Below are 26,826 nucleotides of genomic sequence, written 5' to 3'. Positions count from 1 at the left end.
TTCTTGAAAGCACGTTTTCGTCGATAGAGAAGTCTTCATCTCTACGAAACTCCGGGATTTTCCCCGTTTTCGATGAAGAAAACTGTGAAGGAGGAGACTTGGGAGCTGCGGGCTGAAATTTGTCCTCAAAGAAAGAAAACGCAAAGGAAGGTCTGACTAGACTTTGTAATCCGAGAGGTAGAAAGGGGCTGTAGCAGGTTCATCTTCACCCGATTCAGCCGAACCTACCCAGTTCTCCTTCTTCTCTCAAAGGAAGAGGAGAACGTCTGTCAGGCGAAGGCGTCCTATTGGCGGTTCTTAGCAAGATCAAAGGACCCCTCTCCTTGCAAGCTGCAGCCTTATCACTGCTGTCTTCTTTCTTGACGCTTACTGCTCGCTGATGGAAGAGCGTCCTGAGGCGGACGAGCGTCTTCCTGCGGCAGTCCCACCTACCCGAGAAGCGTCTTTACCTCTCTTCGCTGGCATACGTGCCTGAGCGCGTAACAAAGTGTCTGGGGGTAAGAATTCTTGTTCAGAATCCCCGAAAGCGTCTTGAAAGGAGGCCTGAACGTCCTGGCGAACTTCCTGCCAAGCGTCCTGTCTAGCGTCCTAGCGTCCTGGAGAGCGGTCCTGCGACGTCGCCTCCGTGTGTGAGCGTCCTGGCGAGCGTCCTGACGAACGTCCTGCCTAGCGTCCTGCAAGCGTCCTGACGAACGTCCTGCCGAGCGTCCTGACGAACGTCCTGCCTAGCGTCCTGCCAGCGTCCTGACGAACGTCCTGCCGAGCGTCCTGACGAACGTCCTGCCTAGCGCGAGCGTCCCGACAAGCATCTTGCGAACGTCCTGCGAGCGTCTTGCACAAAGCGTCTTCAAAAAAACGTCCTGTCGTAACGTCCTTCTATAAGACGAACGAGATCGGCGAATCGCTGAAGGAGAAGCGATCGGCGAACGAGACGCAGGAGGCGAAGGCAACGGAGACTGCTTAGTCCTCTTTACAGGCAGTCTAAGGTCCTTCCTCCGCTTAGGCTCGACTGCTGCTGGGCAAGTCCTCTGAGCCATAAGCGAGGATAGCTGGTCCTGAAGGGACACAAAAGAATGATCTTTCGTTGGAGAAGAATGAGACGAGGAAGCAGGACTGGTCCTGTGAGAAGACGAGGGGCGAGGGGACGCCTCCTTCCTTCTCAAAGGAACAGCTACCTGTTTCTCAGGTGTACGCGCCTGTGCCGCGCAACCTAGCGTCCTCAATCGGAGGAGATCCTACCTCTCTTCTGAGGCGGAAAGACATCATAAGCGTCTTCCGACGAAAGCGGCGAAAGAGAGTGAAGCGTCCTCCGCAAGAAACGTCCTCTTTAAGGGCGGACGAGTCTCTCCGAGCGCTCCACCCCTTGCGTCGGGGAGGACGACTTCTTGGAGGACGAAAAGCAATCCTTCAAGGACGCGCGCTCGTGCACGGTTCCTTGGCAGCCTGGGTCTTTGCTACATGGTCTGCCGAAGGGACGCCAGATCTGGTGGGAAGCCCCCGTAACCCTCTTGGCGGCTTTCGACATACCTCCTCCCTGGGTCTTGGGAGTCTGATAGAGGTCTAGGCCTAGAAGCATTATGGGCCGATCTGACGCCCCCTCCACAACACTGGGGGCACGATCACACACTTGCACCGAGCCAGTTTCCAAGGCTTTCACTTTGGTCTCCAGAGTGGCGAAGGGACTCCAAAATCATAGAGAGAGCATCCGCTCCTCCCGACACAGAATCAGAGCCCGAAGGCAACACAGGTTTAGGGGTTGTAAACACTACAGGTTGTTAGTGCAGGAGAAACGTTAGTCTTACCTTTGGAAGAACTCCTTGAGGAAGACCTCCCTGATCCTATCGCGCTCCAATTTAAGGCGATAGGACTCATATGCTCTCCATTCATCATCAGTCAATCTCTCACATTCCTTGCACGATGATCAATCAAACAATGAAGCCCCTACAACTCATACATACTGTTGTGGGGGTCTACCGATGCTTTCGGTAGCCTCACCTTACAATCAGCACTCACACACACTCTGAAACTCACACCACTTGATCCAGACATATCTTATAGAGAAAAGTCAATCCAAAATCAAAAAACGGTCCACTATCGCGCATGCCAATTCAACAATCCAATTCAATCCACAAATCAATCAGATACTTAGAAACGAGTCAAATTCCAAAAATCCTGAGCAGAGGTCTGTAAACAGATGTTTACCGACCCGGCGACAGAAAAAATATGAATAGAAAATGGGAATGGTTCCTGATATCCGCCTCCCAGCGGCGGGAATGGGTACTACCACCTGGCGCCACTGCGTGTGCCGCGAGTTTTGAAATTTCTGTCGGACGTCAGAAAATACAGCTATATATATATCTGTCAGGTAAGTGGCATGAACAAATGATATTGTTATAATACAATAAAGTTTCATACATACTTACCTGGCAGATATATACATAGCTAAGACTCCGTCGTCCCCGACAGAAATTCAAATTTCGCGGCACACGCTGCAGGTAGGTCAGGTGATCTACCGTCCTGCCCTGGGTAGCAGGATTAGGAACCATTCCCGTTTTCTATTCATATTTTTTCTCTTCCACCTGTCTCCTGCGGGGAGGCTGGGTGGGCCATTAAATCGTATATATCTGCCAGGTAAGTATGTATGAAACTTTACGTATTATAACAATATCAATTTTCATACAAAAATCAACTTACCTGTCAGATATACATAGTGATTGACACCCTTTGGTGGAGGGTAAGAGACAGCTAACATGGAATAGACAGGTAAACAACATATGTTGTAGGTATAAATAAACCTTGGTTCCTATCTGATAGGTGGTAGACTTCGTGGCTGTTGCCCGGTAGTCTGCATCACCTCAAGACTTTAGCGAGATATGTGATCTATGGCTAAGAGTTCTTGTGGGTCCTGCCGATGGGGTATAAAACCGCTTACTCGGCAGAGCCTGAAAGGACTTTGTCAATGGGTACTGGACCACTTCTATGACAATACACCTTATGAAGGAGCGCAACACCGATCCCGATCATGATCCTAACACGAGGGTTCGCGCTCAAATTGAAAAGAGTTATCCCACACTCCCTTTCAAAAACCCCAATAATTTCAATAAGAGTTAAAAAACTTTAACTCAAGTTAAGGATCAGTGTCGGCTCCTTATCCCAGTAACGTATCCGCAGAAACGTATAAACCAAAAGAGAAGGATCTCTCGTAGGTTAACTTGACATCCTTTGTGTAATGAGAAGTCAACACAGAGTTGCCTCTACCGTACAACACAGCTAATATGTCTTATATGACATATTGTTATGTAAAAGAACAAGAATTTGCAAAAGCGCGCACTTCCTGCGCTTTAATTCTCAGCTGTTTGAAGGAATCAAGTCACTTATTAGAAGCGCTTAGGAGATCTCCATGTTTCAAAGAAGGACCAGGGCTTTCTTGAAATGGATCTCTCCCGTCTGAAGCCTGAAGGCCTGGCAGGAACCTCGAGCTGGCTGGTGCTTCGCTCTTGGTTGGAGCCTAGCGCTTGTCTGGTACCTTTCGCTTGACTGGGGCCTCGCATCTGGTTGACGCCTCGCGCCTTAGCTGGAGATTTGCCCCTAGAGCCTGGCTTGAGCCTGGCTGGCTCCTCGCGCCAGGTTGACGCTTTGTGCCTGCCTGGAGCTTCGTGGCTGGCTGGTACCTCGCACCTGGCTGGCGTCTCGCGCCAGGTTGGCGCTTTGTGCCTGCCTGGAGCTTCGCGGCTGGCTGGTACCTCGCACCTGCCTGGCGCCTCGCGCCTGGTTGGCTCCTCCCCACTTGCCGGAGCTTCGAGCTTGGTAGAGTCTCGAGGATGTCTGACAATGTCCACATCGGACACTCTTATCCGTCCTATATATTCGCATCTAGCGCATCCGTGTCAGGTTGTAGGCCCGATCTTTCTCCTCATCAGACCATGACAGTGTTCTTGGGGCTGTCTGCTTCTGGCGTTTTTTACGCCTGTTTTAGCATAAGGCTCCTGGTTGGCGCTACATTGTCAGAAAGTCCTGAACATCCACAATAGTAAATCACAAGACTGGAGAAGGGTGGAGAAATTCTTCCACTTTGAGCTTTGGCCTCTCCGGCAAGGGAGGTGATTGTAGTCAGCTACATCCAGTATACGATAGGATATCTAACAGTATGAGAGATAAGAGTCTTCCTCAAGGAGGATCCTTCTTGAGTACTTCCCTTGCTCACGAGATCTCTTCTTCCTGTTGAAGGGCCTTCTCGTTGCAGAATCTTCCCTATCCTTGTCCGAAGGAAGGGAAGAAGCTTGGAAGTCGAAGGAGACTCCCAGCTGAAATTGGGAGTACTTCTGATTTCTAGCTCTTTATTGTATCCCTCTGAACACCTTCTGGGAAGCATTTCGAGCCGTCATCGGATTCCAAAGACTCCGTAGGCAAACGTTTTTAACCATTCTACTGTAGATGAAAACGTAAGTACCCTGCCTGGACAACGAAACCTCTATCTGAAAACATTGAATCAGAATAGGGGTTTTAGTTCTTTTTCCAGCATACTATGCTGGCAAGAACCCATTGCCTAATCTCCATAGAATCTGATGCGAGATTCCAATGCTAAAAAAATTCACTTGTCTTCTTGATCGTTTGGGACCAAGAGAAACAAGAATTCCCTCATAAAAATTTCTCAAAGAAGTTTGATGAGGAGCAGTTCCATCTTGTCGGAACATAGAATCTGTGGCCACAAAAAAAAAAGATCCCATTATAAGTACATGATATCCTACTCTTGTCATATTGAGGTATTGTATAAGATCCCGAAGATCTTAATCCTCTGCTATCTCCAATCCCTTTATAAAGACAGAGTATAGCCTTTTACTGCGTTCTTTGATAGCAGATATATACAAAGGTGATTCTTCCCTCTGAAGGGAAGAAAAAACCGCTATGTGGTTCATAGAGGTATCGGAAGAGGACAGTTTCCTCATTCCCTCTAGCACAATCTGCAGCAATTCTATATCTTGTCCATGACTATTGTCATTTACCTTGAAAAATCCTCTCATTCATGTCCACTTCTGGTCAGTCTGCACGCAGACAGACTCAGAGTGGAGAGGTTGTTAAGGTTCATTTATAATATATGTTGATAGAATATTCAGACTGTCTTGGAAAAGACTTCCAAAACATGCTGTGAGAAGAACGTGACCTCTGTGAATCCAACCTCTCTAAGGCCAAAATGAGGCATAAAGTATTATCTTCTCTTTCTTTGACGCCCTTTATCTTAAATTCTGCAAATAATTAATATTTAGGGGAAAAAAGACTAAAGTTTATTCCCCTTTCTAAAAAAAAAAATAAAGATGGCGTATATTGCTACCTCTCTTGGTTCGAGGAAAAGGAAGCAGTCTATAGGAAGCCTGTTCGTCTTCTACCTTACTAAGAGATCTATGAAGAATACTTTCCGCAGGTTCTCACAACTCTTTCCAATAAATGTTAAACATGTTAACAGTTATTATCGTCGATCGAGAAGGTTCTCTTTGTTAACGCGAAAAGGAGCGAAAAAAGAGATTCTCGATGCTCTTTGCGATATGAGAGAGTCATGGAATTGGCCTAAGTGATTAAATGGGTAACGAAATCAGGAACGAATCTTGCCGTTACCAAGCCTGGTGTCCGAGAGGCTACTGGACTCTTCGGTTAATAACTTGCTAAAACGAGAAAATCTTGGATGGTGCTCTTGGCTCACTGCGCCACGCTGGCGCAATTTGCGCCAGGCTGGCGCTTCTGGCGCATTGCGCCAGGTTGTCGCTTCTAGCGCTATGTGCCAGGCTGCGCCAGGCTGGCGCTTCCTTCTAATTCTTTTTAGGTTATGTGCCAGAACACCTGTGCCTTTATGGTACCCGACATCCTTTCACATGTTAATTCCGTTCTTAGTAGGAAAAAACTTTATATACGTAGTATAGTCCATTCAGGGAAACAAGTTTTGCCACAAAGAGAATGTTTCCCATCCGACTCATCCATCTTCTGAGCAGGTACTCTAATAAGCTATGCTTTCGTAAGCCTGAGAGCATTATATAATATAATGTTCTGCTGCGATAGAATCCTTTAATAATGTTACCAACGGTAAACAGCATTGAAAGGTTGTACTATCTCTCTTATTGAAAGCTTCTTAGCAAAAGGCAGACAATATTTTATTTATGTTAGCTTAACTATCCCCTCAATCCGAGGTTAAGACCGCGATTGTAGGGGAGAGATACGGACAGTTATTCCATCCCGCAGGAGGGAGAGATAAACCCGACCGCTCATGACTGACACCTACATGGTACTGCGTTGGTCTCAGGCTCTCAGCGAAAGCAGTCTCCGTTAGCCGTCTGACCTTACTCTTCCAGAGTTTCCAGCTACTCCATTTAATAAAGGAATCTTATAAAATTATTATCGAACTTCAGGAATTTCTTATTAAAGCATATTTAAGCGAAACAAGACTTTGATAAATCTAGAAGCTAAGTAGGTGTTGTCTTAACAATCCCTTTAAGCGTAGTCCTTCCTAGGAAAGTCGTAGAAGGATACTGGTAATTGAGTTACACAGCAAAGAAGTAACTACGGTATGTGTTTATGATTTGACCGTATCGTATTCTCATCCAGCAGATACTCTACTACCTTCTACTATCTTCGTTCTTTTCGTTAATAGAACGATAGAAAGTATATATATATCCTTAAGGAAGGAAGTTAATCCAGGAACTCTTTAAATCTTCGTGATTTCCCCATAAATCGCAGAAGAGACAGAATTCCTGTTCATCTGTAGGGTTTACGAAAGGAAGAAGATATTTCCTATCCGCCATCATACCCAAACGTCGATGAGATTCTTATTAAGAAAAACTACCAAAGCTCTTGCCTCCTCAAAACGAGGGAAGAGCATGGATGAAGGAGAGAGTCCGCATTGAGAGGAACTGCCTAACACAGGAGTCTTCTGAATAATGAAAAGGGGCTTCTCTTAGTATCAGAATCCTTCTGACAAAAGCAACGGCCGCCTGTGCGACATCTTGCACATTTGCCAGGGGAAAGTTGCTCAAGTTAAAAAACTCAAAGAGGAGTCTCGCGACTGACCTCTCTCTCAAATGAAGATTTTGGAATATTCTGACGCCTGGTGTCTGGATCCTTGCGCCTAGCGCCTGGCGTCAGGATAGTTCCGCGCGCCTGGAATGTTCCGCACGCTAGAAAGGAGACTCGCTCCTGGAACGTTCCGCTTGCGTGGTAGGTCCCGTGCGCCCTGATAGATCCGAGCGCCTCTAGTCTTGTTATACGAGCCTCTTGCCAGTAAACGTTCAATGGAAGCATCCTTCTGATTGCCACTCTACTATAAGGCTCCTCAGTCTAGCCGTCTGTTTTCTCTTTGAAGGCGCCTTGCGCCAAGAAAAAAGTTCTGGAACGCGGCTCGCGCTCAGTTGCTGGAACGCGGCTCGCGTTTATCTGTATGAACGAGGCTCGCGCTAGTCTGTTGGAGCGCGGCTCGCTGCTGGCTGTTGGAACGTGGCTCGCGCTAGCTTGCTGGCTGGCTCTCAGCCTCTCGCTCAGTGTTCTCTTAGTTTTCAGAGAACGAGCCAGATCGTCCGAACTCCAAACATGTACATTCTTCGTCTTTTCGGATGTAAGATGAAGAAACGGAAGAAGAGATGCACTTTTTAAAAGGATGCCTTTCCAATGGCTATCCCTGGCAGTCTGGACGTTTTACAGCTCCTGCCGAGGGAAGGGAACGCCCGATCGGTGGGGATTTCCATAACCTCCGTAAGACTTTCGACTTTCCTTCTCCTCTGGGCTTGTGAGCTTGGAAGAGGTCTAGGCCTGAGAGCGAGACAGAGCCGATCGGACGCACCCTCTACTAATTAGGACGCCTTTCCAATGGCGAACTTGGCAGTCTGGGACGTTCTACAGATCCTGCCGAGGGGATGCCTGATCGGTGGGGATTCTCCATAACCTCCTTAAGGCTTTTCGACTTTCATTCTCCTCTGGGTTATGTGAGCTTGGAAGAGGTCCTAGGCCTGGGAGCGAAACAGAGCCGATCAGAAACGCACCCTCCACTGCACTAACACTAACAAAATCACTTCTTACCTTTCAATAGCTCGTATTTTGAGCTACATTCCTTTGTCTTCAAATTGCAATATGAATTTGAAGATTCTGTGAAGTAAGAAGGAGATGAGGATACAACACTACTAGTATTGTTAATGCTCTAACTGCTCGTTAGTACGAGAGCTATAAAAATTTCTAAAGGAAGCGTAACTAATTCTATTCCTGACTTCCTCAAGAAGGAAGTTAGCTCAATCAATTCTAACATTTACTACACGTTATTATGAATAAATATTAAAATTTTCCTTCTTGCAAACTATGTGAGTGTCTACCGAAAAGTTCGGTAGTTACGCGTAAACAATTCTTCGAAATTTTCGAAGCTAAAGTTATTAAAACAAATTAATATGCGTATGCCGAACCAAAGATCCAGTACTTCCCTGCAAAAGATAGCCCAGAGGATCGATGGCGATGAAATCCAAAAATCAAGTCAGGAGGAACTGCAAACGTTGTTTACATTCCAAGCGACAGAAAAAATATGAATAGAAAACAGGAATGGTTCCTAATCCTGCCACCCAGGGCAGGACGGTAGATCACCTGACCTACCTGCAGCGTGTGCCGCGAAATTTGAATTTCTGTCGGGGACGACGGAGTCTTAGCTATGTATATATCTGACAGGTAAGTTGATTGTATGAAATCGTCCTTTCTCCTCGGAAGGTCTTTTCTCAATACTCCTACTAAAGAGGAAATTTGTTCCTGCATTTTAAGTAGGATGTCCGTCGCGGTTTCTTCCTTTTCTTTGCCATGAATAGGAGAATGCGCTCTGGAAGGCGTAGGAGATCGAGATATTGTCCTCTTGGCTCTTTTCCTCTCATAGGGAGAATCGTCCGGGAAACGTTCCGGGCTCGAGTCCAACGTCGGAGCTTTCCAACTCCTCTTGATCGGACGCGACAGTTCGTCGGAAGTCCATCCACTTCTTCGAGGAGACGAATTGGATGACGAAAAGCACTCTTTTAGGATGCCCTTCCAATGGCGATCCTTGGCAGTCTGGGACGCTACAGATTCTGCCGAGGGGACGCCTGACAGGTGGGGATTCTCCGTAACCTCCGTACGACTGTCTACATTCCTTCTCCTCTGGGCCTGGGAGCTTGGAAGAGGTCTAGGTCTGGGAGCGAGACAGAGCCGATCAGACGCACCCTCCACTACACTGGGGACACTTATGTCACTTTCCACATTCTTACCTTTAAGAGCTTGCATTTCAAGCTCCATCCTTCTTAATGTGGACTTCAAATTTGCAATCTCCGCAGCAGAACTTGCAACATCTGCTACGGGAGAGGTTGATACTGCATGTGAGGAAGCAATTAATTGGGGGTTAGTTAAACTAACTGGCTCGTTAGAGCGAGATCTACTCATGCTTCTAGAGACAGCCTTTCTAACCATATCTCTCTCTAGTTTCCTTAAGTAGGAATCTAGAGTCTTCCATCCTTCCTCATCCATATTCACACATTCATTACACGTGTTATTTCTAGTGCATTCATATCCCCTACACTTCTTGCATACCTTGTGAGGATCTAACGACACTTTCGGTAGCCTCACCAAACAACCCTCATTCACACATCTTCTAATTTCGCAGCTAAAATCAGACATTTTTAAGCAAAATCCGAAGCCAAAATCCAAAAAACGTTCCACAAATCCAAATACGTCACCAAAAAGACAGTCCAGAAGATCACCGGCGATGAAAATACGAAAATCAAGTCAGGAGGTAACAACAACGATGTTGTGGCTACCCGCGACAGAGAAAATCTGTCTTAGAAAATGGGATGGTTCCTATTCCTGCCACCCAGCGGCAGTGGCGGTAGATCACCTGACCTACCTGTAGCGTGTGCCGCGAAATTCGAATTTCTGTCGGGGACGACGGAGTCTATAGCTAAGTATATAGTATCTGCCAGGGAAGTTGAATGTATAAAACCAATGTTTCTAACCTTGTCGTACATCTGGCTGCTGAAAACCATCGCGAAGCAGACGACGGATGGTGGATTATAATTTTTTTTCTAGCACTTTTCATTGATTTAAGTCTATATTAGTATTTTGATTTTTTAATAACTGTATGCCAGAAAAAAATGTAACCTGTAATGTTTGTAAGCTAAGAATGGCCAAATCATCGTTGCCATATTGTTGAGGCTTCACACATACGCCGATGCATTATTATAAACGGTTTCCATGAATTCTAGTTGTCATAGTTATGCAATGATAAAATTGCTTTAATATTGTATATATACTTCCAATACATAGGCTAATTTCACTGATTTTCACGTTTTGTGTAAGTCTTATACCCAGTTTGGAGGGTGAACACATACCAATTGGCAACAGTGCATAAATATATCAGTCAATAGGCAGGTAAAAACCGAGTCAATCGTTAGATATATCCACCAATGTCAACTATTATTAGATAGATAGATGGAAAAATAACAATGTCAAAAATTCTATTTTTCCTAGCTATACAAACCTGAGGTCCTTTAACAATAGGAAGGTACTTAGAGGCAGCTGAACCAGTCGTAAGCTTCGAACAAGGGGGTTTGGTAGTTAACTACTTGTCCGGCAGTTGGCGGTCAGTCCGACTGCGAGGAGAGGAGTCACTTTGCTTTAGGCCCAGGAAACACAGAGTGAGGGGTGGCATGAGGTGGGACTGTGTGTAAAGGACCTCAGGTTTGTATAGTTAGGAAAAATACAATTTTCGACAAATTGTTATTTATTCCGATACGTATACAAACCCTCGGTCCTTTAACAATAGGAAGACTCACTTATTGGTGGGTGGAATCTGAGTCTTATGAACAGACTGGTGTTCGTCCTACCTTGGTTCGCTCCTTGGTCGTAAGAGCAGAGGGAGGGATCCTAGCCTCTGCCCAGCTGATTGGGGTGTGCACCACAGGATCAGTGGTCAAACTTCTGGACCAAATTTATAAGAGGGAGGCAAGCGTACCTCTTATAAATAGCAAAAACACAAAAACTAGTTCCTACTTCAAGAGCCAAAATGAAGTCATGGGTTTGTCTCTTGTTGGCTTCCAACCCCCTCCCTTGTTGGGGTGGTGGATAATTACTCCTATCCCTACTGAAAGGGATAGGATGGAGCTCAGTCGTGTAGCTTACCTGCACCTGCTTCCTGGTCAGCGTAGTGATGACTGCAGCCCTCTGCCCACAGGTAGAGGAGGAAGAACGAAGGAGGAAGAGAAGCCAGTCACACACTTCTTTCACTCGTCCATTCATGCAGTCACAAAAGGATGTGATGCTGTTCTGTCCGCTCGGGTGCTGGGTAGACTACACAACTTGTTGAGCAGCCACCACGGATCCCAAGGAAAGTGTCCAAGGACCTGCGGGTAATATCCCGAAGGTAGAAGGAAGTGAAGGTGGTCTGGTTGGACTAAACCACTGCCTTCAGAACCTGCGCCACGCAGAAGCTTTTGCGGAACGCAAGGGTTGGACAAATACCTCTGACTTCGTGAGCTCTCGGTCGAAGGGTACGGGTGTCGTCACTACCATTCGTGTCGTACGCCCTCCTGATCACCTCACGCAGCCAGAAAGAAAGTGTGTTCTTGGAAACTTCTTTCTTGGTAACCAAGGTGCTAACGAAGAGGCGTCAACACTCAGGCCTGAGGTGTCGAGTTCTCTTCAGGTAGCGCCCTCACAGGACAAAGCAGCATCTCATCCGCATCATTATTGGTGAAGTTCTTCAGGGAGGGGATCGTGAAAGACTCAAAATGGTCGTCAGGGACCGAAGGATTTTGAGTCTTCACTACAAAGTTCAGGACAAAATCGAGCGTCACGGATCCCCATCCCCTGGAATGCTTAACTTCAAAGGAAAGACCATGAAGTTCCCCTACTCTCTTCGCTGATGCCAGGGCCAGCAGAAAGATGGTCTTGAGGGTCAGATCCCTGTCTGACGACTCTCGGAGTGGCTCGAAGGGTCTTCGAGTCAAACTCCTAAGGACGAGAGTCACATCCCACCCCGGGGGCCTGAGTTCCATGGGTGGGCAAGACCTCTCGAAGCTCTTTATCAAGAGGGAGATCTTGAAGGAGGAGGAGATATCCACTCCTCGCAGTTTAAGGACTAGGGCTAAGACAGCTCTGTATCCTTTAACTGCGGAGACAGAGAGGAGCTTCTCTGGGCGAAGGAACATGAGGAAATCCGCTATCTGCTGGTCCAGGCGACCGAGGGGACCGCTTCCTCGCCTCACCCGCAACCAGTCTGGGACTGTCGCGTCAACCCTGAGTACCAACTAAATTGCTTGCAATTCTTTAGACTATGTGCCAGGACATCTGTACCTCTGTCATGGTACCCGGCATCCTCTCATATGTTATTTCTGTTTCTTGGTAGGAAAAACTTTAAAAGTGTAATGTAGTCCATTCAGGGAAACAAACTTCTGCCATGAAGAAAATGGTTCCCATCAGACTCATTCATCCTCTCACTGAGCATGCTCCGTTCTCTAATAAGGCTATGCTTTCATAAGCATGAGAGAATTATACAGTAACTCCTCGCTACTTCGCGCCTCAAGTTTCGCGCCCTCAGTGCATCGCGGATTTTTCAAAAATATTCATAAAAAATTCAAAGTTGAGAAAAAATGGCGCGGACGCTAGCAGAAGGCAGAGAGAGTACGTTAGAACATCAGGTATCAACACGGAGATGGGGCGTAACTCAAAATTCACCTCTCTGATTCGCTGGCCATCTCAGCTCCTGAATCTCGCAAGCTGATTGGCCGAGCCACCGAGACGCGTTACCCAACATCTCTCCCTGCCCAGCGCCCAGCGAAGGAAGACTGTATTCATTGTTCTCTCGCGCTCGTGTCGCTACTCTTAGCTGTTCTTTTGTGCTTTTTTTGTGTAAAATAGTGCTTGTGACGCCCTTGAAAATGGCTCCTAAACGTCCTACACCCTCTACATCCTCTGGTGAACACAAGAAGAAGAGAAAAATGATGACGGTGAACGAGAAAGTGAAATTATTGGACATGTTTAAGGCAGACAGTAGCTATGCGTCTGTTGCCCGCATGTACAGACTGAATGAATCAACGGTTCGCTACATTAAAAAAGATGAATTAAAAATCCGTAAAACTGCCTCAATATCGTTCTCCAAGGACAACTAAGCGCGTTGTGACTCATCGTAATAAGAGGATTGTGCTAATGGAGAATGCGTTATCAGTGTGGATAACGACTGTCGGGAAAAGAAGGTTAGTCTCGATACCAACATTGATAGAGGTGAGCTATGTATCTTGCTATAAGAATACAGTTATTATTTACATATACATGTACATGTACAAAAAAAAAAATGTATACTATGCATTTAAAAAATAGGGGGGACCCTACTTCGCGGTTTTTCACTTATCGCGGTCGGTTCTGGTTGCCATTAATAGCGATAGGTGAGGGATTACTGTATAATATAGTGCTCTGCCGCGTTAGAATTGTCCATAATTCTGTTACATTGTGGTAAACAGCAATGAAAAGTTGCAAGAGATCTTTCTGTTGAAAGTTTCTTAGCAAAACGCAGACAATGTTATTCATGTTCGCCTACAAATCCCCTCAATTCGAGGCTAAGTCCATGATTGTAGGGGAGAGATACGGTTAGCCAGTCAATCCCGTAGGAGAGAGAGATGTAACCGACTGCTCATGAGCGAGAACTAGATGATACTGTGTTGGTCTACAGTGACAGCAGTCTACGTTTGCCGTCTCGCCGTATTCTTCCTGAGTTGCCAGCTACTCCATTCAATGAAGGAATATGATAAAATTATTATCGAGCCTAATGAAGCTCTCAATAATGCATATTTAAGCGAAACAACTCCTGGAAGGATACAGGGAATTCAGTTGCCAACCATAGAGGTAACTACGGTATGCATATGACTTGAACCATACAGTATTCTTGTACACCAAATTCTCTTAATACATTCTTTCCTCGCCGAGGCAGAGAGAGAATGGAAAATTTACTATCTTCGTTCTTTTCATCAATAGAACGAATTAGTATTAGCCGAAGGAGATCCCAAGTGAGAACCGAGGATCGAAGAGAATCTCTCAAGCTTCCTATTCTCTTGGACATAAGACTTAAAGGACGTAGTCTACGCATCTATTACCTGGAAGAGCCTCTAATCAATGAATGAGAGCTCCTCCAAATCTTGTCCAAGAGAGCTTATATACTTACGCGATGAGATGTATTGAGATCTTTGTCAATGAGAACTAACCCATTAAGATACAAAGAGTATACATTTTTTGTCAATTATGTGTTATGCACTTACTTGACAATACGTTTAATATCTCCCTAGGGAAGAAAGTTAATCCATGAACTTGTTAAGTCTTCGTGATTTCGAAATCGTGGAAGGGGCAGGATTCCTGTTCAGATCTTGAGCTTACGGAAGGAAGGACCTTGATGTTCTCCTTCCGCAGTCATTCCCGAACGCTGAATAGATGAGATTCTTATTAAGAAATCTCCCGTAGCTCTTGCCTCATCATAATGAGGGAAGAGTATGAATTGAAGGAGAGTCCACGCTGATCCTGCTAAAAACTAATAAGAGGAGCCTCGTGGCTGACCTCTCTCTCATAAGGCGATTCGGGATATCCTGGCACCTCGCGCCTGCCTGGCGCCTCGCGCCTGGATAGAGCCTCGTGCCTGGCTGGCGCCTCGCGCCTGCCTGGCACCTCGCATCTGCCTGGCGCCTTGCGCCTTTGCTGGAGGTTCGCGCCTGCCTGGCTCCTGGCACCTGGTTGGCTCCTGGCTGGCTTCTGGCTGGACCCTTGCGCCTGCCTGACTCCTCGCTCCTGGCTGGAGCCTCATGCCTGGCTGGCTCCTGGCTGGAGCCTCGCGCCTGGTTGGCTCCTCGCTCCTGGCTGGAGCCTCACGCCTAGCTGGCTCCTCGCTCCTGGCTGGAGCCTCGTGCCTGCCTGGCTCTTCGCGCCTGGCTGGCTCCTAGCTCCTGGCTGGTGGCAGTCTGGGATGCTACAGATCCTGCCGAGGGGACACCTGAACGGTGGGGATTCTCCGTAACCTCCGTAAGGCTTTCGACATTCCTTCTCCTCTGGGCCTGGGAGCTTGGAAGAGGTCTAGGCCTGGGAGCGAGACAGAGCCGATCAGACGCACCCTCCACTGCACTGGGAACACTATATTCACTTCTTACCTTTAAGAGCTCGCATTTTGAGCTCCATCCAAATATCTTCAAATTTGCAAAGACGAATTTGTAGTTTCTGTGAAGTAAGAAGGTGATGAGGATGCAACAACTACTAGTACTGCTAATACTCTAACTGCTCGTTATCACGAGACTTATAAAAGCTTTTAAAGGCAGCATTTCCAGTCATATGCTTTTCTGACTCCCTTAAGTAGGAAGTTAGAGTGTTTATTTTCCTCAATCAAGTTTAAACACACTTCTTACATGTATTAGTGAATAAATATTAATATTTCCCTTACTTGCAAAAGTTGTGAGGGTCTACCTAAGCATTTGGTAGTCTCACCCAAACGGTTTTAACGCTACGGGGGACTTGCGTCTCTTGAGGGGCCTTGATTCTGGGGGTTGACGCCAACCTCGTCGAGGTCTTGCGTCATCAGACGAAGACGAACACTTCCTCATCTCACCTTTCCTGTGGCGAGGGAGAGCGTCCTGGGATGCATCAACAGGATCACTCGAGGGGACGCCCGTTCGCTGTTCAACGTCTCTCACCTCCCTTAGCCTGTCGACGTTCCTTCTCCCAGGGGTTGGGGAGCATGGAAGAGGTCTAGGGCTAGGAGCATGACAGACACGAACGGACGCACCCACCGCTACACTATCACTATCACCGAATTTGCGTTGCAAACCCCACACTGCACCCCACATCACTTCCTTATCCGAAGTAAGGGATTTCACTTGTACCCCTAAGGCAGAAATCGCAGCCATAATATCCTTCATGGTTGGTTCACTTACCTCCGACTCCGTAGGAGTATCTGGTACTACTACCTTAGGATCAGGATTAGGAATATCAGATTTAGATACGTTAGAAGGGGGCAGATTATCAGAAGATCAAGAAGAAAGAACACTAGAAGATCTAGCTCTCCTAATTCTGTCTTTTTCTAGACGTCTCACATACCTATCATGCTCTCTCCATTCTCTCTCCGACAGACTCTCACATTCATTGCATCTATCTTCAAAAGTACAAACGTGTCCTCTGCAATGCTTACAAATTGAGTGGGGATCAAGAGTGGCTTTAGGAAGTTGGGTCTTGCACCCCTTCACACACATTCTTACGACAGAGTCAGCCATCTTGAGGAAACCAAAATCAGAGAAAAAAATCCAAGTCGGAAAACAACAAAGTCTATCTAAGCACAAAGAAAAGCAAATAATAGTCCAAAATCAGCGAAAGCCATCAACGAAAAAACCAAGAAAATGGGTACTTCACCAATTGTAGCAAACCCAAACAAAGAAGAGCGAATTTCCAAACGTGCTGCACCGAGCGACGGCAGGAATATTTCTGAGGACAAATGGGAATGGTTCCAGGTACCTGGATAGAGGGAGCACAGGTATGATCACCTGACCGTCTATCGGCGATAGCTGCAAATTTTTAATTTCTGCCGTGCGCGCGACGAATCGGCGGGTTAAAGCTATACAGGCGGTCCCCGGGTTACGACGGTTCCGGCTTACGACGTTCCGAGGTTACGACGCTTTTTCTTAAATATTCAATGGAAATTCCGTCCTGGGTTACGACGCTTGTTCCGAGGTTACGACGCTGACGCTTCCGACGCTCCGAGTTAACGACGCTTTTAAAAAACGCATGCTATGATAAAAATCCTTTATAGTTTAGCACAGTACATAATAAAAATATGTTTTTGGTTACATTACAACAAAAATTTTGAGGTTATGATGATTTTTGACACTTTTTTTTTCGTTATTTTTTTAAACTTTTTACTGACGCCGGCCATATGCGGAACTAGTTTGCGGGCGAATGAATACACTAGCTTGGGATGCGCAGTTTAAAACAGTCCAAAAGCGCAAATATAATGAAAAATCATTGCTTGTTTCCAGTACATAATTAAAAAAAAACTAAGTTTCTGGTTAGATTACAACACAAATTCCAAGGTTACGACGTTTTGTTATGCTTTTTAACGATACCTCATATGCAGAACTAGTTTTTGAGCGGAGGTGCATAAATTAATTAACGCTATTAAACTGTATGGTAAATTGACCGAACAACGACCTCGGACGGTCGAGGACGCCAAGCGTAACAATACGAAAGGACGCCACTTCAATCGCGTGCCTGCCTGCATTCCACTAGGTTGTGTGCTGAGACGTTGCTGAAATTCCTTGCCATTTTCGCTAATTTACAATGGCTCCTAAACGCCAAAGTACTTCCTCCGATGATAGTTCATCCAAGAAGAGGAAGGTCATCACGATGGAGGTCAAATATGACGTGATAAAAGCGTTCGGAGAAGGGAGAAACTAACACCGAAATAGGCCGTTCTTTAGGCTTGAGCAGGACCACGGTGGTAACCATTGTGAAGGATAAGGAATGTATTCTGAAGCACGTTAAGGATGCTGCACCGATGAAGTCAACGGTGATAAACGAGAAGCAACGTAGCCAGAGCATTGTTGAAATGGAGAAATTGCTCATGATCTGGCTGGAGGACCAGAACCAGCGACGTGTTCCGGTGAGCTTAAGTGTGATCCAGGAGAAGGCTAGAGCGCTGCATGAGGCAGTAGTGAAAAAGTTTGGCGAAGGCAGTGCTGGTGGTGAATTTTTCCGCGAGTAGAGGTTGGTTTAACCGTTTTAAGGCTCGTGCAAATTTGCATAATGTGAAGCTGCAAGGTGAAGCTGCTAGTGCTGATAGCGAAGCAGCAGAAAGTTTTCCAGGTGGTTTGGCTGAGATAATTAAGGATGGCTGGTTACACGGCTGACCAAGTCTTTAATGTGGATGAGACTGGATTATTTTGGAAAAGAATGCCAAATCGAACGTACCTTTCCAAGGAGGAGAAGTCAGCACCTGGCCATAAAAGCTGGAAAGGAGCGACTGACTTTGCTGTTTGGGGCCAATGCAAGTGGTGATTTGAAACTGAAGCCCTTGCTGGTGTATTTGGCCGAGAATCCCAGGGCTTTCAAGGGCATTTTCAAGAGTCAACTCCCTGTGATTTGGAAATCTAACAAGAAGGCGTGGGTTACCTTAATGGTCTTCGAAGATTGGTTCAATGACCATTTCGTGCCAGCAGTGGAGCGGTATTTGACTTCGAAGGGTCTGCCTTTTAAGGCCCTCTTAGTCCTGGACAATGCCCCTGGTCACCTTCAAATTTGAGCGACATGCATCCTAATGTGAAGGTGGTCGTACCTCCCACCCAATACCACATCGCTGATACAGCCAATGGACCAGGGAGTAATAGCAAATTTCAAGGCTTACTACCTTAGAAGGACCATACGTTTGCTTTGAGGGCCATAGAAGCTAACAAGGAGTTGACACTGAAGCAATTCTGGAAGGGCTACAACATTGCAGATGCAGTGAAGAACATTGCAAGTGCTTGGGACGAGGTGAAGACGACCACTTTAAATGGGGCCTGGAGGAACTGTGTCCACAGTTTGTGCACAGTTTTGAAGGCTTTGACCAGGCAGAAGACGTCAAGACTGTGACGAGGAAGATCGTAGGGCGGGCTAAGCAAGAGGCTGCAACTAGATCTTGAACCTGATGATGTAACAGTAGGCTGCTGGCTTCCCATGGAGAGGAATTGTCTGCAGAGGACTTACTAGAACTTGAACAACAAATGATTGAGGAAGAGGAGGCGGCACCAGAGCCAAAACCCAGGTCATTAACTGTGAAAGGCTTGTCAGAGGGTTTTACTCATCTGGAGAGAGCCTTGGCTTCTTTTGAGGCAGAAGACCCTAACGTTTCTAGGTTTGACAAAATCAAGAGAGGAATCATGGATTTGGATGACTTCTACAAGGAGACTCTGAAGGAGAAGCAGACGAAGAGAAGTGTGCAGTCCAGGCTTGACACTTTTCTTTCACAAGTCTCCAGTACCACCACCTCCCACTCCTAGTCCTGGTAAGGAATTCTGAAACTGTTTTACTAATTTATGTGTTTTACATAGTGTACATATTAAAATGTGTTAATTTTTTAATGTAACAACTACTAAATGTAAGAGTAAATTGTAACTTCATTAATTTTCATCATTTGTAATTTTATTGCAGAAGTGGTGACAGTTCCAGATCCCCCTGTACTACCTGTGACAGTTCCAGATCTCCCTGTACTACCTGTGACAGTTCCAGATCTCCCTGTACTACCTGTGACAGTTCCAGATCCCCCTGTACCTGGACCCTCTGTATCAGCCCGCCCCACCTGCACGTGTACAATCAGGTAAGCAATTTCATTTTTCTCATTTTCATGTTGGAAATTGTTTACACCCTACATACATACGTACACTAACTTACATAGTGGTACAATGTGTTTGATGTTGCATAACCTTATTATTATTTTTTTTTTCCATTTCAGACCCCTTTGATAGTGACAGTGACCCAGATGACCCTGAGCCTTTCCATGGTTTTGATGCCTCGCCCTATACATCAGGTAAGGAATCCTTAACAAATTTGTATAAAATGTTTTATAAATTGCTAATAGAAATTTTATTAAAAGTGTACATATGCTACAATTACATCCACCTTATAATATATTTAGGTACCCTATCATTCTTTCCAGATGTAGATGTTCCCACATCAGTTGATACAAGTATCACCTCCCCAGAGCCCAAATCAGTTGATACGAGTAGTATCACCTCTCCCATTCCTTCAGGTAAAAGAATTCTTCATTTTTTATATTGAACATACGTATTACACACTACATATGTCAAACAGTAATAACATGTGCAGTAGTTACAGTAGTAGTAACTATCATTTTATATGTATATTTTTTATCATTCCAGACTCCCAAGCACCTGCCCATCCCACTCCATAGCCCAGCCACCCACTCTCATGTACCATATGACCATCCCAGTAAGCAAGCCAACCACTAGAATTTGGTAAGGACAATTTTTTTTATTAATGTTTTAATATTACATATGTAATAACCATGTTATGTATGTAACATACATACTATAATCATATGTACTATTACATTATCATTCCAGACTGGCATGCACCTGTGACTTACATAAACCAGGACCTCTACATAGCCTACATGTCTTCATTTTGCTGGAGGTAAGGAATTCTCAGTTGTGTTTAATGTTTGCATACGTACAATAAATTTTGTACACCTAAGTGGTTACATACTGTCCTTTAATATTAATTCTTCATTCCAGACTGCCCATCATCCTAGCCTGTTATCTGTGATAAAGCACACTGAAGTTAGGTTTGGAATGCATCCTTATCATGAATGCTCTACACCTCCACCTCCATCTCCCACAACCTAGGTAACAGCTTTGAGACTCACTAAAAGTTGGTAAGTTATGTAAGGAATTTCTAAATTAAGTTTTATACTACATGTTATATGTGATATTAAACCACTGTATGGTGCATATTACTGTATGTAACTTACTATGCATAGAGTACTTCCACTAAAACATACTAATTATTTTTTGTACATTCCAGAACCCCCTGAATGATGTAGGCTATGGGGGCCACATAAGACTTTGTCATCCAGGGTTACGATGAATGTAAAATATAAACTAAAGGTAAGGAATTAATTAACATACATTAACTCTTTTAGTAGTACACTCTTGATATATCTACAGTAATTAACATATTGCATTCACAACTTTCTGTAGTGTATATTTTGTACACTAATTTTGTTACTTTTTCCTTCCAGAACCAACATTTTTCACACAACTCCAGGTTGTTACTACAAGTGTCATCAAGGGATAACTACAAGTAGAAGCACCATTTTTGGATGGAAAAAAACCCTTCAGGAAAGTATACGTATCACATGTAACATGTAGTGTAACAAAGTATGAACAGTAAGGTTTTTACATACAGTAGTACATATTACGTACATACGTACATAACTTTTTTTTACAGGAATTTCCAACCAAGTTTGATTATGTACATATGTACAGTACATGTTATAAACCACTGTACGTATGGTTACTGTATGTAACTTACTAAACATACATAACATGACTTAACTTTGATACTTTTTTGGTACATTCCAGAAAACCAGGACCCCCTCCATGATGCAGGCTATGGGGCCACATAAAACTTTGTCCAGGGTTACTACATAACTAGCACGACCAAACTGTAAACTATGTACTACTGTACTAAAGGTAAGGAATTATACATAGTATAGTAAACATACATTAAGTGACCAAGATCTCTCACATGGGATAAGTGATCAAGGTCCCTCATGGAATTACATACATACTGTACACTCCCTGCTGAACAGGGGGTGTAGACCAATCATTTACAATATGCAATATTAAACCACTGTATGGTGCATATTACTGTATGTAACTTACTATGCATAGAGTACTTACTGACAAAATTATCTTTTGTACATTCCAGAACCCCCTGAATGATGTAGGCTATGGGGCCACATAAGACTTTTGTCCATCAGGGTTACGATGAATGTAAAATATAAACTAAAGGTAAGGAATTAATTAACATACATTAACTAAGTTTTATACATGTTATATATGTGATATTAAACCACTGTATGGTGCATATTACTGTATGTAACTTACTATGCATAGAGTACTTACTGACATACTAATTATTTTTTGTACATTCCAGAACCCCCTGAATGATGTAGGCTATGGGGCCACATAAGACTTTGTCCATCCAGGGTTACGATGAATGTAAAATATAAACTAAAGGTAAGGAATTAATTAACATACATTAACTAAGTTTTATACATGTTATATATGTGATATTAAACCACTGTATGGTGCATATTACTGTATGTAACTTACTATGCATAGAGTACTTACTGACATACTAATTATTTTTTGTACATTCCAGAACCCCCTGAATGATGTAGGCTATGGGGCCACATAAGACTTTGTGCATCCAGGGTTACATAGCAGGACAACTTTAAACTAAAAGTAAGGAATTAATTCACATACATTAACTTTTTTACTCTTGATATAACTCAAAGTAAGGAATTATAAACTAAAAGTAAGGAATTAATTAACATACATTAACTCTTTTACTCTTGATATCTATAATTTACATATTGTATTCAGGACTTTGTGTAGTATTTTGTACTAATTGTGTTATACTTTTACCTTCCAGAGCTACCAGACTGGGATTTTAGTGTACTCCAGGATCTAACAAATACATACGTACTACTACGAAGTGTGAAATGCATGTATATAGTGACAGTGTTTAGTGTATACCCTAAGGATTAAGTGTAGTACATTGTGCTTTTTAGTGTCACAAGAGTTTAATAAAGAATTATACCTTCAAGAACCATCCTTTGCCATTGGAATAACCACACTACACATCATGCAATCTACTTGCATGTCACACAGGTAAGGTCTCTAACTTTTTCTTAGTTTAAGGCATATTTCCAAGTGTCGTTCCGGCTTACGACGATTTTCGGCTTACGACGCGCCTCAAGAACGGAACCCCCGTCGTAACCCGGGGACTGCCTGTATATATGTGACTACCAGGGAAGTTAGATATTTAAAATTCGCGCATTCGCTGTATTTTTCTATGATAAATATCCACAAATTCCAGGTTTTTTTGATGAATTTAATCATAAAATGCACTTTTTGTGATAAAACTATTAAAAAAACCAAGCATGAAAATTTTTAGTAGGTTTTTCCTGAGTTTAAACTAACAAAATAGGCTGATTTTAGCCTTTTTATAGGGGTTCCAAACATTTGCGGGTTCTAACTATTCACGGGGGGGTCTGGTACGCATCCCCCGCGAATACGGGGGGACCACTGTACTTCATCCTCTGCTTGGGTTCAAGATCGGACTTCTCGAAGTTCACCACGATCCCCAGATTGTGGCAGAACTCGAGAAGTCGATCCCTGTCCCGTAGCAACTGCGAGCGGGAGCTCGCCAGGACTAACCAGTCATCGAGATAGCTCAGAATACGTATCCCGGACGAGTGGGCCCAAGCAGACACTAGTGTGAACACTCGCGTGAACACCTGTGGGGCGGTTGAGAGACCGAAGCAAAGTGCCCTGAATTGGTACACCGTCCCGTCGAGGATGAAGCGGAGGTACTTCCTGGAGGATTGATGGACGGGTATCTGGAAATACGCGTCCTTCAAATCCACTGAAAGCATGAAATCGTTCTCCCTGATAGAGTCGAGCACGGAACGTGCCGTCTCCATTGTGAACCGAGACTGGCGAACGAATCGGTTCAGGGGAGAGAGATCTATCACCGGACGCCAGACTCCCGACTTCTCCACCAGGAAAAGGCGGCTGTAGAAGCCCGGTGACCAATCCCTGACGATCTCCACAGCTCTTTTGCTCAGCATGGTCTTGACTTCCTGTCGAAGGGCTACGTCCTTTGATGTTCCCGGAACGTAGGTCTAAAGATGGACCGGGTTGGAGGTGAGGGGTGGCCAAGATTCGAAGGGTAGCAGATATCCCTCTCGAAGGACGTCTACTATCCAGGTCTCGGCACCGTAGCGCTGCCATGTTGCCCAATGGCTCGCCAGGCACCCCCCCCACTTCCGGCAGCAGGTGAGGGGGAACGCCATCCCTAGCGTTTCCTGCCTCTCTTCGACTTCTTCCCTTCCCCTCCTCGTGGAAAGGAGGGCAGGGAGGGGGGCTGATAGCGACCTCCCCTGGCAGAAGTCGAAGGCAGAGTCTTTCCTCGGGGCTTAGACGAGGTGACTGTCTTAGCAGCTGAGGAAGCGCTAACCAAACTCTTGGGCTTGGCCGCAGTTGATCGTGGCTGCCCAGAAGCCTTCGAAACTGCCTGGTGTACCAGACGGTCACTGTCATCAGTGCGACGTCTTTCCACTGCAGTGTCCACCATCTCTCCTGGCAAGAGAGAGGAGGAACTCCGTACTGGTCCGTTGCGAAGTCCTAATGCCACCTCACACCCAGCCGCCCTGGACACTCGGGTAAGGAATGCGTCCCTACACCTAAGTACCAGGTTGGCCCACAGGTTTACCGTCTGGTGAGCGAGGTAGATGGCCCTATCCCCAGACTGGCAAAGTCTCCTGAAAACCGGGTCCCATTCAGGAGTAATATTCCCGGAGGTGGCCGCGACCTTGGACACTGTGAGGGACCACAGGTCCAGCCAGGAGACTGCCTGGAAAGCCGCCATGGAAGGGCGGTGGATTCCAGAGTGAGTGCCTCCTGCCGCGAGAACCACAGGTTCTCCGACAGGAGCTGCTGCAGAGACACTCCCGGAGTTAGCCTGGCTAGCTCCGGGTTAACCTGTTTGGGCGGCATCGGATCCTCAGATGGCCCGTAGAACTTTCTGTCGCAGTAGAGGAGGGGGAAGTAGCTTAGACAACCTGCCAGACTGAAGCGAACCCTCTTGTCCGGAGACGAGCGAGTCCACCTGGCCCAGCACTGAGTTGGCCAGCTCCGATCGCGGCAGACCCACCGTCGCCCTGGGTTCCTTTTTAGGCCCCCAGAACGACTCGATCCGGGACGTGGGCTCAGAAGGTGGGAGCGGCGATCCTTCCCTTAGGTCGTTGTGCTGACGAATAAATGCAATAACCTCTGCAAAATTCCTCTGGATCTCAGGAGTGACTGCATCTTGAGGAGTAGGACCGTCAAGCCCCTCCAGCAAGAACGACTCCCGAGACCCTCCTTCAGAAGGAGGAACAGCGACAGACCCCTTCCGGTCTTCTCCTGCCACTTGCGCATACGACCTGGTCGATCCAAGGACTGTGCCTGGCACGTAGGGTGTCGTGGCGGGATCGTGAGGGGCTCCTTGTTGCCTCGCCCTTCCCGGTGTAGCCCGAGGAAGTTGAAGGAACAGGAGAGGAAGACCTGACGCTCCCCCCTCACTCACTGGCAGAACCTATGTGCTTGGGGGGCTGCAGGCCTGGTCGCGCAGCTCTCCTGGGGAGAGCGGCCGGACCGAGAACAGCATCCCCGGTCCCGTGCGTCAGAGGAGCTGCTGCTGGTCCCCCTATCCGTCCGGTCCCGGTGGGAGCGGCGGTCAGGGGACCTGCAAAGACCACTGTCGCCGTACCAGTGCCTGTCCTCAAGGCGCGTCGAACCGCTGGGACCAGCCAGGGCTGGTTCCTGCGATCGAGGGGACCTCTTACCAGCCTCAGCCCATGACCGGTCAGGGACCGGCATGTCAACCCTGGTAACCACCTGGTCACTGCGAGAGCGGCCGCTGGCCTGGCGTGGCTCTCGCCAGCCTTCCGCTCCGTGCCTCGGTCCTGGTGCCGAGCGAACTCGGACGCCTGAGCCTTGGCTGCACAGCATGTACTCAGTACCTCTCGCAAACAAGAGGCCGAGCCGGAACCCTAGCACCAGGCGAGGAAGTACCCGTGTCACCGCTCCATTGGTGACCGGCATAGCACCCCCCAGATGCTGGAGCAGCCCCTGGACGCTCGGCGTGCCCTGGAGCCCCAGCAACACCCACACCTGGACGAGGTCGTCGCCCGCAGCAGGAGCACCTGAGGAAGCGACAGTCGGGTGATTAGGAGGGGTTCCCCCTCGTGCGGGGGGGAGCCCCACCCCGAGCGAACGGAATACCCCGAATACAATTGCACAGCGGGGTACCTCGCACCCTCCTCTACGCTTGACGGATCGGGCGAAGAGAAGAACCGGGAAACCACCCCCCGCCAAAGGGGAAGGCGCCATACGCGGGAGCCGAGCCAGGGGCAGGGCAGGAAAGAAGACGAAGTGTCCGTAACCAAGGGAGTCGCGTGAGAGCTTTCCGACGACTCCTTGGCAGGTCTAAGCTTCTTCCTACACTCGTACAGCACCCACTACACCTCCGACCAATTCGCACAAATATTACATGGCTCGGTCCGAGAGCATTCATGCCCCCGGTACCAAGCACAAAGGACATGAGGATCTATCTCGGGGAAAGAGCGAAATACCCCGCACTTGCGGCCCTCCACACCAGGGCAAACTCTGCGGCTGATGGGGGGGCACGGGGATAGCTCCACTGCACGAGAATCCATAATCAATGTAATAAAAAGTAATAAAGAAAGTCACTTTCACTACACTGACAAACCAAGTTGAAGAAACAACACAACCATAGCATACGACGAAGCAGGCAGAGAGCGATGACGAACACGTCCTCCTTCCACATGGCCAAAAGCAAAAGTGATTCTTCACCTCCCAGTCGCATGCACTGTCGGACAAGCAGTTAACTAGTATACCAAACTCCCTTGTTCGAAGCTTACAACTGTTCAAGCTGCCGCTAGTTAGTACTACCTTCCTATTGTAAAAGGACTGATAGTTTGTAATTTCGTATCAGAACAAACAAAAATTGGTCCATGCAAACAATAGGTAGTAGGGTAAAAAACCGCATGGTACAGGGGTGGACCATGTACGATCAAAGTGTACAACCCCAAGAAAAGTACATTATAATGCGTCCTGACACCGGAGTAGAGGTCTTTAGCTCCGTTTCTCACCAACAACAAATCGCGTCTGATGCCCATCTCCAATGTCAGGACGCGTTATAATGTGCTTTTTTGGGGTTGTACACATTGATCGTACATGGTCCACCCCTGTACCATGCGTTTTTTTCCTAGTTAGGACCTTAGGCTACTAGGTAGTACCTAACAGCTATAGTAGGTACTAGGCTACGTAGCCTAGGCTAATCATAGTAGCTAAATGCACAAAAGCAGTGGCAACCAGTCGGAAAAACATATGGGGTTGGATAAATATATAGTATTAGTTAGTTTAGTTCCTAGATTAGCCTTAACAGTACCTAATCAGTGCCTATTTCTACAGCCTACCC

The 26,826-nt window shown here is 46.3% G+C and overlaps 1 protein-coding gene and 2 long non-coding RNA genes across 4 annotated transcripts in view; 2 read left to right on the top strand and 1 right to left on the bottom strand.

Moving 5' to 3' along the window:
• The window catches only part of LOC135215709 (UBX domain-containing protein 7-like), a 250,423-nt gene that overhangs the window by 222,626 nt on the left and 971 nt on the right, over window positions 1–26,826 (bottom strand). The window lies entirely within an intron of this gene.
• LOC135215254 (uncharacterized) lies at window positions 19,682–20,528 on the top strand. 2 transcript variants are annotated; one of them, XR_010314633.1, is made up of 4 exons: window positions 19,682–19,777; window positions 19,908–20,003; window positions 20,112–20,181; window positions 20,283–20,528. It is a non-coding gene; the product is annotated as an uncharacterized LOC135215254 (long non-coding RNA). The 2 variants fall into 2 exon arrangements; XR_010314632.1 differs by having other exon boundaries at window positions 20,112–20,528.
• LOC135215253 (uncharacterized) lies at window positions 21,707–22,565 on the top strand. Its single transcript, XR_010314631.1, has 3 exons — window positions 21,707–21,791; window positions 21,937–22,019; window positions 22,210–22,565. It is a non-coding gene; the product is annotated as an uncharacterized LOC135215253 (long non-coding RNA).

The sequence above is a fragment of the Macrobrachium nipponense genome, chromosome 5 (assembly GCF_015104395.2).
Source record: "Macrobrachium nipponense isolate FS-2020 chromosome 5, ASM1510439v2, whole genome shotgun sequence".
Lineage (NCBI taxonomy): Eukaryota > Metazoa > Arthropoda > Malacostraca > Decapoda > Palaemonidae > Macrobrachium > Macrobrachium nipponense.
The sequence above is the reverse complement of the archived record's forward strand: the minus strand, read 5'-3'. Positions and strand labels throughout refer to the sequence as shown.